This window comes from Amphiprion ocellaris, chromosome 22 (assembly GCF_022539595.1).
Source record: "Amphiprion ocellaris isolate individual 3 ecotype Okinawa chromosome 22, ASM2253959v1, whole genome shotgun sequence".
NCBI lineage: Eukaryota > Metazoa > Chordata > Actinopteri > Pomacentridae > Amphiprion > Amphiprion ocellaris.
Window position 1 is genome coordinate 10,887,228 of NC_072787.1, and position 14,957 is coordinate 10,902,184.

Consider the following 14,957-nt stretch of genomic DNA (forward strand, 5'->3'; position numbering starts at 1 on the left):
TATAATTTAAATAAGTACATTTTATTTTGAAAAACCAGCATATTTCACAAACCCTAACTGAAGGAAAAGCACCATATACCATTGATATTTAATTTGTATGAGCTTTCTCAACACTGTGGGATGAGATCCCTGCTGAAAATCATGTCAGAACAATCTGTAAGAATAATCTTGAGGAGCAGTAATCAATCTAATCAGTGTGTTTCAATGCTTTTGCACTGACACACTCAACAATGAAAACATTTAGTTGAGCACTTCCATCTCTTGCTTCAACAGTCTTGTTATCAAAATATGTACATTAGTTTAGTTGGACAAGAGAACATAGAGGGGTGTAAAGTAAAAAGAGTGATTTATTTGAACAAAAGTCAGAAAGTTCAGTGGAGGTTGACGACTGGCTGGTTTGGTGGTGGACAGCTGGAGTGACCAAGGTAGAGCTGAAGGCTGAGCACATGAAACACTGGAGCTCAGGAGGACAGAGTTAGTTGCGAGGAACACAGTTTCTACACAGGAGAACACAAACAGTCAGGAAAATAGGAATCTCTAAGTCACTAGAAGAAGAATACTCAACTGAATGACTGGAGAAGCAGGAGAGGTGCAGTTTTATCAAACGCACAAGAACAATCTGTTCATTTGTTCGTTTTTTTGTTTTTGCTTTTGTTTTTTTGTGAAGAATTTAGATCTTTTTTCTTTGAGGATTTCCAACAAAAGTTATGATCAATTACAAGAAAAGACTTATCAACAATAATGACTTCAAACAGAAACATTTGTAAAAGAGGAAAAAGACTCCAGGAGGGTCTGACCCTCCCTAACCTCGACCCTTTGGAAATGCTCCATAATAATATGACTGTCTGATCTTTTTGATTAGGCAGTAAATTGTGTTCAAACACTGGACTGTAGTTTGAGAACAGTTTCAAGATCTCACCAGTTAATGTGCTGAGATGTAACAAGTCAACATGATATTATGAACGTGACTGAAAGAATTACAATAATAATGACAATAATAATAATAATAATAATTTGGATGGAGCACTTCCTGAAGACCCTCCCAAAGTCATCTCCTGCTTTTACAATCTCTTCAAATATGTACTTTAATTCCCTTGCTGAATATTCACAGAAACAAATTGTTACAATTACTGAGGAACATTTTAAACTTTGCTCTGTTTTCTAGGATCTGAATGAATTTTCCTTGAAGATATTAAAACAACAGAAGGAAAAGTCACCATTAATAGTGATGATATGTAATACTGACATGAGTATCAGAGGTAAAGAGCTTCAGGAGGGTCTGACCCTCCCTAACCTCCACCCTTTGGAAATGTTCCATTCAAGTATCACAAACAATAATGACCGAAAACTGCTCAATAAATTCAGGTCATTTTTCTAAAAATGTCATAAATCAAGAAGTAAAATTAAAAATAGACATTGTATATTAAAGTTACAGAAGAATTTCTTCTGCTGTTTTTGAGTCATCATATTAAGTTTTACAAAGATGTAAACAGATTTGAAAGGAACATTTCTGAAGACCCTCTTAAAGCTCTTTCCAGTTATTTTTCAAAATACTTTTAAAATGACTTTTTTGAGTTGATGGATGAAACGATTTGTTTGTTCTTGTCGGAAGAATTTAGACATTTTTATGGTAGATTTTATGACAAAAATTGCAATCAACTAAAGAAAAGACTTGTTAACAATAATGACATCAAACAGAAACATTTGTAAAAGAGGATAAAGACTCTAGGAGGGTCTGACCCTCCCTAACCTCGACCCTTTGGAAATGCTCCATAATAATATGACTGTCTGATCTTTTTGATTAGGCAGTAAATTGTGTTCAAACACTGGACTGTAGTTTTAGAATAGTTTCAAGATCTCACCAGTTAATACAGTGAGATGTAACAAGTCAATATGATGTTGTGAATGTCACTGGAAGAATTACAATAACAACAACAACAACAACAACAACAACAACAACAACAACAATAATAATAATAATAATAATAATAATAATAATAATAATAATAATAATAATAATAATAATAATAATAATAATAACAATTATTTGGATGGAGCATTTCCCGAAGGCCCTCCTAAAGTCATCTCCTTCTTTTACAATCTCCTCAGATATGTACTTTAATTCTTTTGCTGAATACCCAACAGTTACAATGACAACAGAGGTGAAGGGCTTGAAGAGGGTCCACCCTACCCTGTCTCTGTTGCTGCACTGAACCTGAAACATATGCAGATTTTTTTTGCATAAGGTGTGCAAACACATTTTATACAAAATTTATACCAAAATGGCTCATGAATAGGGGAAATATCTGTTTGCATCAAACAGATATTTCAGTCAACAACTTCAAATTTCACAGAGCTGTGCTGGGTCCAGAAACTAAAAACACAGCAATCCCTAAATGTGCTACATGTGTAGCCACACACATGAAAAAAGCAAACAATCCGCCATATGTTACGTGTTCAGTGCAGCAGCAGAGGATCCCTGACCCTTTGGAAATGTTCCATGCAAATATAACAACAGCATAAACTGGTCTATGAATTGTTATTTTTAAATTTAATGTCCCTTTATATCATAAATGGAGACAGAAACAATAAAATAGATATTGTAAAAGAGGATTATGGAAGAATTTCTCTTTCTGTGCATCAGTCAATATAATACAATTAAACACAGCTTTAATGGAACATTTCTGAAGACCCTCTTCAAGGCCCTTTCCATCTGTTTTCAAACTTTACAAAAACATCTGTTTTTTTGAAAGCAAGAAAACAAGTAGCGGTACAAAAGCTTTAGAAATACTTAAACTACAAGCAGAATACTCAAGAATCCTAAACATATCTTAAGTGTATCTACATAGAATGTTGTTGGTTTTTTTTTGGCCTTTTTTTGTTTTTTGAAAGGAGGAAAATGAAGAGCTGTACAGAAAGATTTAGAAATCCTTAACTTACAGAGTCCTAACCTAACCACTACTATTTCTACAAGGTAAAGGTTTTTTTTTGGGTCTTTTGTTTTTTTGAAAGGAGGAAAATAAAGAGCTGTACAGAAATATTTAGAAATCCTTAACTTATAGAGTCCTAACCTTACCACTACTGTTTCTATATAGTAAAGTTTTTTTCGTTCTTTTTTTGTTTTTTGAAAGGAGGAAAATAAAGAGCTGTACAGAAAGATTCAGAAATCCTTGACTTATAGAGTCAGCTAGACACTGAGAGGAAGGTTACATCTCAGGTTTGTAAGGAGAAGCAGCCCAAAGCGCCCAAACCAATCACAGTACCTCCACAGCATCGGAGAGTGAAAATCAAGACGGGACGTGCACGATGGGTAGACTCCCTGTTTCCTCGACCCGAACACCTCCGTAGCTGAACAGACTGATTGGCTCCTGTAGAGAGATGAGCAGAGGGGTCAAAGGAAGAAACAGGTCCAGATGCTTCACTCCAAAAAATGTATCATTTGTGCGGAGGGAGGTCGAGGTGTTGCTTTTCCAGCAGAAACAATCATGACCCTTTTTAAATCAGGTCATATTTTCTTGAGAAATTAAAAACATCCACGTAGCTTGCTGTTAACCGCTGTGCTTTAACCTGTTGTTTCCTGCATTTTAAAAACCTTCACAGAAATCAGTTCACTGTGCAGAAACATTTTCAGAAGAGTGTTCAGCGTGGAATACTGACCACTAGCTCTAGCTGCCTGGCATTCCGCATGCCGGGCGGGGGGAGGGCTCAGGTCCGGAGCTCGTCCCTGGCTGGCCTTGGGCTACCTGTGAGGGACAGTTTGTTGTCAGAGATTTTTTTCTCAATGAGCACAAGTTGTACCAAGTTAAAAGATGTACACATAAGCAAAAACCTTTAGGAGCACACTGAAAATGTATCAAATAATGTGCAAGCAAAATCTATTTAAATACAAATGCTACACTATGTTGTTTAATTATTTCTGCTTCAAACTGGTGGTAAATTAAGATAAAACAATACAGAGACCAAATAAGGTAACATTATTTTACTGTAGGCCAACTTGTAAATTGTTTGTAAATTCATCATTTTGAGAAGAGTATTTTTAGGTGACAATTTTTTCTCTGTCTCTGGCTGCTGTGTTAGATACATGGAAAGACTTACAGGCTCTTTAAGTATCCAAATAACCCTGCTGTCATTTGACCGATTCTAACAAAACATTACTCCATAGATGCTGCTTTCAAACACAAGACATTTTGTTATTTAATGTTATTTGTTACTGAGGCAGCAGTAAATCAAATTTTAACTCATGTAACACACTTTTCATCTCAGCTTGTCTTGCAGTTCTTCTGACATAACCACACAGAAATCATTAAAAGCCAGACCCCTATTGTAGGAAACAACAGACACTGTATTTGTGAGGAGTGTGGTCAGAAAACCTGCGTCAATACAGACTGAGTGCTGGAGGGCTTTATAATCCACCCCCACTTAAGGTTGGTTGTTTCAAACGACACTCAGTCAGATCCTCCATGCAAACTGGCGAACGGATGCAGAGTGTGTATAAGATGGAAAGGTTTTGACCTGAATTCTTGGGGCAGTTTTGGGGGAACACTGGTTCAGCTCAGTGAACACAACATTGTAATTCAGGCAGCTTGGTCTGAATTTTGTAGTGCTTCTTATTTACACATGTGCCCCTGAATAAATTTTACATTTCACACAGATTTATGATTACTTGCAAACGTCAGTGACATCATCAAGTCCTGACTGTAACACACTGTGCTCTCAAAAAGCCTTATTGCACTCTTCAAATAGTCATTTCCTGTATTTTTAAAACTGGCTACAGACTAACTTGACAAAATTCACTTCTCACAAAGTAGACATTTCAGTGTGCTACTGACCTCCCCTGGGGTGGAGAATCGCTGGGAAGCCCTCGCTCGCTGGTACACCTGCACAGCAGAGTTGGACACCGGGGGGCTGGAGCTCCTCTCATCCTGGAAATCAGTCAGAATCTGAATCCACATCTAAATCTACCTCTACATCAGAATCTGAATCATAGTCTGAATCATATTCTGAATCTGAGTCTGAGGTGGACAGCGGGGGGATGTTACTTATCTGTGGCTCTAGAGGGTAATGCTGAGAGCCAGAGGTGGACGGCTGGAGGCTGGTGCTCCTTTCTGCCTGGGCAGCATGTACCTGTAACAGATAACTTATGGTCCAACACTGTTCCCTCAAAATGCTGACTGACTGGTGTTTTTCATTTAGTCATTTGTTGTATTTATTAGAATTACAGTAAGCTACTCTCACAGGAAGCAGCTGTCTGTCAAAATACATTTGAGCACAGTGTTTAGGACGACTGACCTCCGGCTGGGATGGTTCCTCACCTCCACGCTTGAGAGCCAGAGGTGGTGCAGGGCCGCTTGGCCAGACGCTCCTGGTGGGCTGCTGGGCTGCTGGGCTGTCGTCTCGCTTTCGCTAGTTAGAGAGTTGAGAGAGGACGAAAGGGAGAAATTGGAAGAAATTTGTCATTTCATTTTAAGCACAAAAAGGTTTGCTTGTCAAAAAAAATACACATTAGATGTATTAGATTAAAATGAAAAAGATGTTCTATAAATCTTTTACATTATTAAATCTAATCCAAATATTCACTTTAAATAGCAATGCATTCCATGTTTAACTATTTAAATTTATTTAATAGTCAGCAAAAACTTTTGCATTTATCTTGAAATAATTAAGAATTCCATCCATCTATGCATAATCTATAAACCACTCAATCCTCTGTTGGGTCAAGACAACAGAATAAAACAACATAGCAAAAGAGACCATTTGAAATGTGATTAATTCTATAAAATAACTTAAACAACTTTAAAAAACAATATTTTTAAGGACTCTATTATAAAGATTAAATTCAACACAATAAACAAAATCAGACAACAAAAGAGACTATTTGAAATGTGATTAATGCTACAACATATCATAAAAACTTTTTAAAAAATAACATTATTGAGGACTGTATCTTAATTATTAAAGACAACAGAATAAAAAAACATAGCAAAAGGGACAATCTGAAATGTGATTAAAGATCCAAAATAATTTTAAAAAAACAACAACTTCAAAACAATAAAATTATTGAGGACTGCATTTCAAAGATTAAACTCGAGTAAAAAAATAAATGGCAAAAGCGACTATTTGAAATCTGATTACTGATCCCAAATAACTTTACAATTTAAAAAAAAAAATAACATTATTGAGGATGATATTGTTAAGATTAAAGTCAACAGAATTCAAAAAGTAGATAGCAAAAGACAATTTCTTTTCTCTGAAAAATATTGTAATATTCTCCATAATACTAAATGTGGACCTTAACTATAAAAATATACTGTTTGCTTGTTCACTTGTTCATTTTGTACTGTTATTTTTGTCTCTTGCTCACACTGAAAGCTGGGTTAATTAGTTTTAATGTAATTTTTTGTAGTTTCAACCATTTAACTATAATAATTACACATAAATTCACATAAATTCACATTTATCTCAGGACGTTGGCTCACCACAACCAGAAGACCTGACAAACCTGCCTACTACAAACAAATATGTATTTGGGTTATCTTCACACACACACACTCATAGATGTTTGTTAATCTTGTTAAACAGGCTCTAACAGCTTCATGTAAAGATTAAGGAAGTACACCATTCTACAATCATAAACAGAACTCTGTGCCTTGCTGTATAATGAAAGTCTTAAACTTTTTAGCAAACTGTTACTTGTTTACACAATTACATTTCCAGCACAAAATAAAGTGATGATGTTAAAATGACTTTTCCATGCACATCCTTCCTGAGGCAAAATGTTAGTATTGCTCCAGTGTTACAATAAGTTTGCCATCAACATCTCTTTGAAACATTAACAGATTCTAACTTTAAGGTAGTGAGTAGGATGTGGCTATAATATGGGGGTTAGGGTTAGCTAGGTAATGTATGATAAGTATGCAAACTAGTTTACAGATGTTTGACAGCATACTAAACATAAAATGAAAATCATTCACAAAATTCAAATTTGCGTGACAGTTTACAAAAACTATTCAAGTTGACAGTGGTGTAGCCTACGTAGCATTCACATTAAAGTATAGTTTCCTAATTTTAAATTCATTTGAAAGTAATAAAACTGAGAGACAGTACAGTGTTTCACATTAATTGTACCTGTAGAATGTATATGAAGCAGTCACAGCCACTGTAATGTTGCCCCCTGGTTTGTGGACTACTGTTATGAAGCCTTCAGTTTGCATTTTGCCCATTGCAATCATGCTCTTTTGAAACATAAGTGAAGATTAAATCTGACTGAGAACTCGAGGGCACTGTGCACATCAAAAGCTATGGTTCAGTATCACATGAATTACCAGCTGACCTGTATTCTGACTTTCATTATATATATTCAGAATTTTACATATATATATATAAAATTTCCTAAACGGCATGTGCCATATATATATGTGTGTGTGTGTGTGTGTGTGTGTGTGTGTGTGTGTGTGTGTGTGTGTGTGTGTGTGTGTGTGTGTGTGTGTGTGTGTGTGTGTGTGTGTGTGTATACATTTACATATAGTCTGTGTTTCTGTGCACACAGCAGCTGAGCAACGCCACATACACAACTGCATCATGACACCTGAAGGGGTAGTGATAATAACGATAATTTGCTTAGTTAAATTATGATTATATCTGCAAATAATGATTGCCTGTTGTTGTAGAACATTTTTTAAAATTCTATTCCTTATATCAATATATATTTTTGGGGTGGGAAGAGGGCATTCTGAGCATACATGAATACTGGGGCGAATGTTTTATAATTACGGCCGGCCTGGTGGAATCACACCACACATAGAACAATGAAACCATTGGTCTGCACAGCTGCACATCAGCTGACAATGATTTGGGCCTGAACCATGTCTCTGCGCTGCAAATACTCTGCCTTTATAAATTCAGCTTATAGAAGACTGCGTCCACTTTAATCTGCCCTTTGGCTATGCATTTGGGTGGACTCTACAGCATGGATGACATCTGAAATGAACAGGAGACATAAGTCACTTATTTAGACACTGGGAGCTGGAAACGCTGATGAATGATTTGTCATAATTTGCAGCTGAGCAATCCTGAATATTCCCAGTCACTGGGCCTTCTCACATTAACTGTATGTCAGATATTCACATTGTAAATAAAAAAGGCTAGAAACGATATTAGGAGCAGTGGGCCATAGATACCGTTTGTTTGCTGGTTATTTTGCCTGATTCACCTTGGATCAGTTCAACAAGCCATGGCTATAAATAGACCCAGTGAGTGTTCTTGGGCAGACCACTGTGCTGGTGGCAGTGTGCATGTGCGCGTTTGTTTCTTTAAGAATTCAGATGTGATTTGATCCCTGTAGTCAAGTTGACAGTGGTGTAGCCTACGTAGCATTCACATTAAAGTATAGTTTCCTAATTTTAAATTCATTTGAAAGTAATAAAACTGAGAGACAGTACAGTGTTTCACATTAATTGTACCTGTAGAATGTATATGAAGCAGTCACAGCCACTGTAATGTTGCCCCCTGGTTTGTGGACTACTGTTATGAAGCCTTCAGTTTGCATTTTGCCCATTGCAATCATGCTCTTTTGAAACATAAGTGAAGATTAAATCTGACTGAGAACTCGAGGGCACTGTGCACATCAAAAGCTATGGTTCAGTATCACATGAATTACCAGCTGACCTGTATTCTGACTTTCATTATATATATTCAGAATTTTACATATATATATATAAAATTTCCTAAACGGCATGTGCCATATATATATATGTGTGTGTGTGTGTGTGTGTGTGTGTGTGTGTGTGTGTGTGTGTGTGTGTGTGTGTGTGTGTGTGTGTGTGTGTGTGTATACATTTACATATAGTCTGTGTTTCTGTGCACACAGCAGCTGAGCAACGCCACATACACAACTGCATCATGACACCTGAAGGGGTAGTGATAATAACGATAATTTGCTTAGTTAAATTATGATTATATCTGCAAATAATGATTGCCTGTTGTTGTAGAACATTTTTTAAAATTCTATTCCTTATATCAATATATATTTTTGGGGTGGGAAGAGGGCATTCTGAGCATACATGAATACTGGGGCGAATGTTTTATAATTACGGCCGGCCTGGTGGAATCACACCACACATAGAACAATGAAACCATTGGTCTGCACAGCTGCACATCAGCTGACAATGATTTGGGCCTGAACCATGTCTCTGCGCTGCAAATACTCTGCCTTTATAAATTCAGCTTATAGAAGACTGCGTCCACTTTAAATCTGCCCTTTGGCTATGCATTTGGGTGGACTCTACAGCATGGATGACATCTGAAATGAACAGGAGACATAAGTCACTTATTTAGACACTGGGAGCTGGAAACGCTGATGAATGATTTGTCATAATTTGCAGCTGAGCAATCCTGAATATTCCCAGTCACTGGGCCTTCTCACATTAACTGTATGTCAGATATTCACATTGTAAATAAAAAAGGCTAGAAACGATATTAGGAGCAGTGGGCCATAGATACCGTTTGTTTGCTGGTTATTTTGCCTGATTCACCTTGGATCAGTTCAACAAGCCATGGCTATAAATAGACCCAGTGAGTGTTCTTGGGCAGACCACTGTGCTGGTGGCAGTGTGCATGTGCGCGTTTGTTTCTTTAAGAATTCAGATGTGATTTGATCCCTGTAGGAGAGAGAGAGAGAGAGAGAGAGAGAGAGAGAGAGAGAGAGAGAGAGAGAGAGAGAGAGAGAGAGAGAGAGAGAGAGAGAGAGAGAGAGAGAGAGAGAGAGAGAGAGAGAGAGAGAGAGTTACCTCCATCACCCCTCCTCCCCCCTCGTCCCCCTCCTCCTCATTCCTGTAATCGAGCGTCGAGCTGCACGATCCGCACCTCTGCAATTATGCACGTTTCTAGTCGGTGTGGATTCTCGGTAAACACAGCAGCAGCAGCAGCAGACCGTGGCACCGTCACACAGCTCCAGCCCCTCGGCATTCCTCACAGGTTGTTAGTAGCGTGTGTGGAGCAGCAGGCGGACTCGCTTGTTGTTTACCAAAAATGACTCGACATGGCTGTAGCCTTCACCGTACGGTTCTGCGAGCGACGCTGGGAAGTATGAGCAGCTGAGAGAGCGAGACGAAAATCATCTTAATGAAAGTCGTAAGGTGAGTCAACGCGGGATCGTTTGTTTTAAACATGTTTCCATGTATATCTGTGCGTAGCTGCCTCGCGGAGACACGACCAGGCCAGTGTTGTTTCTCTTCAACACAGTACAGCAGCTGGCCAGGCAATGCGGCGTGAACTGGCCTTGTGTGCGCTGTTATATACACATATATGATCGCATATGTGCTGTTTTGTTGTTTGACAGGAAATCCGAATAGCTCCACGAGCTGCTTTTTTGTGTGTTTCGATTTTGCCAGCATGTCTAGCATGCGATCCGGTGATGCCCATACCCAAGTTATTTTCGTGGGGCTATCGTTTCCTCGTTAAAACGAGGTCCACCCGTGTTACGCAAGCGCATTTTAACCCTTCGTGCCAGAGCTGACACCACAATATTCCGGGAAGGTGGCCGTTTTTGCACAAGTGCAAATGCATATTAATTTCCCAGAATTGTGTTTTTGTTTTACACCAGGCCTATGTTTAAGGCGGGCCCCACCATGCTGCTCTTTATTCTCGTGGTTGAGACAATAATAAATCAGCAGGGATCTGAATAACACTGCTCATAAGCTTTGGAGGTAGTTTAGGGTCAATTCCTCCAAATTAATTCAATCTACATTCCCAGGATCTCGTGTGCACAGCTGTTTTTTGTGTTGTGACTACACTGTGCTGTGGAAACAGTTGAAAAATGTGACTCTTTTTGAATTATTATGTCTTGTGTGATCCTCATCTGGTGGGTATAGTTGCATGCATTTATTAATTTATTTTATTTATTTCAAGCTCTTTAAAAGACAGGCTTTAACATGTGTTGACAGGAAGTAGGTCATGTGTAAGCTGCTCTCTTCGATTTCAAAAAGTCATTTTAGTGATTCCACTCACTTGCATGACCACAATCTTGTGTTCGGCTTTCATTTGCGACTCATTGAGGCCTCTTGCACATGTTGGCTTGGTTCTTCAGCTGTTTCCCGTCTGTATCCTTAAGTCGACCTTTGTAACCATTCGCCCTTGGCAACACGGCCCCACATGGCAGTGTAAGGACGCAAACATGCATGTGTGCATGTAAAACAATCCTCCCCCTCCCTCTTCCTCCTCTATCTTGATCAGATATCTCTAGAGCCACTGTATGTTCTCAGAGTGTCCCTTCAGTACCAAAAAGTCACTCTGCCTAGCAGCAATGTTATGTCAAAGGACTGACGTTCACAGCCCACTATTGCATTACAGGCAAACAAAAGGAGAGGGCTGTTAAATTGACCTTCCAGCTCGTTTCTGACTTTTTCTTGACTACAGTGCTTCATTGAAGTACACTTCAGCATTCCTTTGGTGTAACACAAAAACAAAGGCAGATATAACATCACCAAGGCTAGTGCTCCAGGGACTGAGATATGTGTTTTAGTGCATCTCTGCTGGGAGATGTAAATATGTAATTAAGGTTAACTGGTTTGGCTTCTTACAAAGGCTCTTCCAGTCAACACAAACCAAATGCAAAGAAGGTGATGCAGCACTGATAAAACACTTCAGTTTTTTGAACTCGTGGTGGTTTCTGTGGACTCCTGTCACTGACATACATTTCCTGGCCTCCAGCCAGAGTGCATGTAGAGCTGCTAATTTTGGATCTGTGTTGTCTTATAGAGAGCACTCACTTTTAATCCAAGTATAGATGTGACAAATAGATTTTGGGGTCTAACTGTGGCTTTAGGCCATAGTGCAAGCTTCTATGACACGGCATGTTATTACAAGGCCTAGATTCTGAACAGGGTTCTACAGAAATATGAAATAGGTTGTATTGAACCATCCTGTGCTGATATCCCTTTACACCATGTACCATGCACAGAAATGTGGCACCCTGAATTGCCTCAAGTAGAGAAAGTACAATACATGCTTGTAATACAGCTGTGCACTATTCATTTTAAATAATATGTTTATGATTTAGGGTAATCAGGTGCTTATAGTGTTGTTGCATTCTGGTAGAAAAACTTCAGAGCTGTTACAGTGACAAATACATATGTTCATACGGGCACATCAGTGTTGTTTTAAGGCAGACTTAAAATATACCAAAGCAAAACTGTCTTTCAAATGTTCTCTATATGTCATTCAGAAAAAAAAAACACTTCTTATTAATAACACCAGCAACTATTAAGGGAATTGCAGTCAGCATCAGTTTATGCACATGCTTGCACTCCCTAAGTAGGTGAAAGCAAACACTACTGCTACTATAGTCTGACTATAAATTATATTTGAGAATGTAGGCTGTATTTGATTGTCCAGCCGTGGCACAGCACTAAAATAAAGTGTGAAGATACTGTATGATTATGAGTGTATAGTTTGACCTGTGTTATGTTTTCCCTCTTTTATCCCTCCATGAATGGAATACTCAGTTGATGCAGACCCTAGTTTCCCCCCTTCATCGGTCACATTCCTGGTTGTGCTTATGAGAAGTTGGTGTTGTAGTCTGCATTGTGCTGGGAGCTGGTCGTTTGTTGATGTTAGCAGACTCCATTTCTAAGTGGACATTGGGTAGTGTTGTTGCTCACCATTGGTGCTGTAGGGGAGTGGAAGAGAGGTTTTGAGGCAAGGTTTCTGGAGGCAAACATGAACGTCACATCCTTTGGATTTTCACAGAAAGTCAGTCTTCAGGCTGCTGGAGCCAAACAGGAAAATCAGGGAAGGTCACATTTCTAGAGTTGTGATTCAATCTGTTCGCACATTGACAATGAGTAAACAATTAATTAGTGTAAACCATTTGACACACCTACACATGGTGCCTTTTATGTTGATGTGATGGATTTCTACTTGTGTGGTTATATCAGTGGTTTTTATACTACCAGTAGGTGTTTCAGCAATACCGTCATGTTACAATTAATTGTCTGAATATTTAATCATAGGATGACATTTCATTTTATTTCTGTAAAATTTACTTTTGAATATCACATGGACAAGATATACACTTAACTTCAGATGACAATGAATAGGAGTACAGTGATTTTAGTGGTGGTGTAACTGTAGAATGGATTGCCATGAAATTACACCGACATATTCTTGTCCCCCCCCCCGAGGAGAAACTATATCTATCATCATCAGGATCTTCAGGTCTAAATTCCAACTCATCCATTACTTTGGCAAAATACGTCTATCAGCCTCAGCTGTACATTTGTAGTTTGTGCTAATTACTACAAAACTAACAGACTGTATTCTACTTGACTTAGGCACTGTTGGTACTGTTGCTGACTTACCAATAATTTATGTTTTGAATATTATTTTTCTTTTCCTTTTCTATTTAGGTACATCCATTTCTGTTCTTGAGTCTCTGCAACATCTTGATTTCCTCTTTGAGGATTAATAAATGCCATCAAATTAACAGTTGACGGTATGGAGCATTCTATGAGTACATTGTGCCGCATTTAATGGCCAGTTGAAACGTGTTACAAAACAATAATGTTGCAAAATTGAGGATGGTCGTTCTATATTTGTCCAATGGCAGGAATTCAATTTGATTGAATATATTTGAAACTGCTTTTGAGACCTGCATCCACACAAACATTTGCCTCTAGACCTGTCCTGTCCTGTCTTCTCTGTGTGTTGGGGTGATTACCCATTATGTGAGTGTCCATGAGTGACTCAGTTACATTCACAGACTCTGACAGTGAGTGAAGCGAGATTCAGGAGAAGAATATTCAATCGCAGTTCCAACTATGCAGCTGTCAGAGTCAGACCAATATATTGGTTAGTTTATATTTTATTATTTATTATATCAGAGATATGACAATCTGACAATCTGATGGACGAGTCTGGGTTTGGCGGTTGCCAGGAGAACGATACTTGTTGGAATGCATTGTGCACTGTGCTCAGCGCAAGGTAATTTTGTTTGTGGGGCACATCTATATTAAATGGCCACATTCTAGGTTCCCATGATTTCTGATCATCAATAACTAATAAACAAAGGCTGCATTTCTGACAATGCCATATGGGGGGATGAACAGCCTTGGCAGAGTACTGTGCTCTCTGAGTGCTTTTCTTGTTTCTTTTTTTAATAGCATAATGTAGAAAAAGATCCTTGGGTTCATGAAGAAATTATGTCTCCACATAGTTGTCCTGCAGAGGGGCTCAGCTGTTGATAGTCCTCTCAGCACAGCTTGCAGCACATGTAGCAGAGCACATATCACAGCTGGTGCAAAATCCAGCAGCGCTTTTGTGTTAAGTTGCTAACTAGTTTGTGAAATACATTGCTGGAGAGTTAAACAATAACCTCAACATTTTCCCTTTCCAATATAGCTGTAACCTACTGTGTGTGCGCGTGTGTGTGTGTTGTGTGTTTCTATACATACATAAGAATATTAGCAGATATATCAATATCAGAATCAGCGTTGGCCACAAATATCCTGTATCGGCCAGACTCTAATCACAACATTTTTTTCATCACTTGTGTACAGCACGTGTGAACACACAACAGGCTGTGTCTGTTGTGTGTTCAGTACATACAGTCCTCTCCCTTCCACTACATCAAGCCATCTGTAGCCACTGTCACAGTCTCGTCACAGTCATCCTCACCGTTTCATAAATGATAGATATTCCAGTATGAAATCCTCAATGAATTAATAGATCCAAGTGGCACACAAGTGCAGAAATGGGGCTTGTTGTGGAAACTGGAAACTGCTAGAGAGCATTTTGTCACAGCAGAAGGCTGAAGTGTCAAAATGTTTCCTCAAAGTGAAGTTTCCACTGCACCCCATTGAGCTCAAACCACACAGAGCTCCAGAAAATGAAGCTCCTCGTACTCAAATACTCCACCTTATCACCTTATATGGACAAATCTACCGTAAAAAAAAAAAAAAAAT

General features: G+C 38.5%; 1 protein-coding gene and 1 long non-coding RNA gene across 2 annotated transcripts in view; one reads left to right on the top strand and one right to left on the bottom strand.

Moving 5' to 3' along the window:
• LOC118469650 (uncharacterized) lies at window positions 1–11,209 on the bottom strand. Its single transcript, XR_004846585.2, has 5 exons — window positions 11,005–11,209; window positions 5,290–5,403; window positions 4,830–5,124; window positions 3,658–3,743; window positions 1–3,368 (listed from the first exon to the last, which is right to left on the bottom strand). It is a non-coding gene; the product is annotated as an uncharacterized LOC118469650 (long non-coding RNA).
• Window positions 9,812–14,957, top strand: part of LOC111589147 (TLC domain-containing protein 4-B-like) — a 21,983-nt gene continuing 16,837 nt past the window's right edge. Inside the window, exon 1 of the mRNA XM_023299888.3 lies at window positions 9,812–10,133. The gene's annotated coding sequence lies outside the window, so the exon portion shown is untranslated. The remainder of the gene's footprint in view (window positions 10,134–14,957) is intronic.